Raw genomic sequence first — 1,249 nt, forward strand, 5'->3', positions numbered from 1 at the left:
AATATTGTTTTCAAGCCTGCACTTACAGGGCGAACCTCTGCCATGCCTAACAGGTCCCAAGTACTAGTCACTTATTCTACCAGTGTTCAACACTCCTCAGTCCAGTCCTAATTAATGTATGGGCAGGTTGTTGGCAGTATTTATTAGTGGCATCCGGCATCCCTGCATGGGCTTCCCTGGTGGCTCAGCAGTAAAGAATCTGCTTGCAGTGTTTGCTTCAGCAGCACATATACTAAAATTGGAACGATACAGAGAAGACTAGCATGGCCCCTGCGCAAGGATGACATGCAAATTCGTGAAGTGTTCCATATTTTTTCAGGATGGGGAACACATGTACACCCATGGCTGATTCATGTCAATGTATGCAAAAACCACCACAATATTGTAAAGTAAATAGCCTCCAATTAAAATAAATAAGTAAATTTAAAAAAAATAAAAAGAATCTGCTTGCAATGCAGGAAGCCACTTGTAATGTAAGAGACACAGATCCGATTCCTAGGTTGTGAAGATCCCCTAAAAAAAGGAAATGGCTACCCCACTCCAGTATCCTTGCCTGGAGAATCCCATGGACAGGGAAGCCTGGCAGGCTACGGTTCGTGGGGTTGCAAAGAGTCAGACACAACAGCAACTAAACCACCACTGCCACTATCACCCTGCAGTCTCAGGGGAAGGTCTACAGGGCCACTTTCCTACATCTTCACAGAAAAAATCACTTGCTCACTCAAAGGCAGACCCCAATTCAGGTCCCCAGAGTCAACCATGACTGGATGCAATAGGGTGCTGAAGCTCCCACCCAATGTTCTTAGCAACCATTAGGATGAATGCCCTTTGCTGCCCTACCCTTGGATTTGAGTCTAACAAGGAGGCTCTGACTGGGGACTTTCCTGCTGGTCCAGTGTCTAAGACTCTACAGGGGGCCTAGGTTCAATCCCTGATCAGGGAACTAGATCCCACAAGTCATAACTAAGAGTTCAAATGCTGCAACTAAAGATCTTGCATACCACCACTAAAAATATCCCACACTCTGCACAAACAAAATAAATAAACATTTTTTTAAAAGTAGGCTCTTACCTTGTTGCCAGGGTTTGCAGCTGCTGCTACTCTAGAGATGTTTTTAAAAATGTTTAAAAAAAAAACAAAAAAAAAACCTTTAACTACCTTCTTTGGCTAGCTTTCTTCCTTTTACTTCTTTACTGGGTATCAGAAGAAAAGGAGGAGCTTACTCATACTGTATATGCGGTGACGATTT

General features: G+C 43.4%; 1 non-coding gene across 1 annotated transcript; it reads left to right on the forward strand.

The window, feature by feature from the left end:
* The first annotated feature begins 208 nt into the window (after nt 1–208).
* On the forward strand, nt 209–315 carry LOC136176187 (U6 spliceosomal RNA). The gene has a single exon (XR_010664554.1). It is a non-coding gene; the product is annotated as a U6 spliceosomal RNA (small nuclear RNA).
* Nucleotides 316–1,249: the final 934 nt, after the last annotated feature.

This window comes from Muntiacus reevesi, chromosome 9, assembly GCF_963930625.1.
Source record: "Muntiacus reevesi chromosome 9, mMunRee1.1, whole genome shotgun sequence".
Lineage (NCBI taxonomy): Eukaryota > Metazoa > Chordata > Mammalia > Artiodactyla > Cervidae > Muntiacus > Muntiacus reevesi.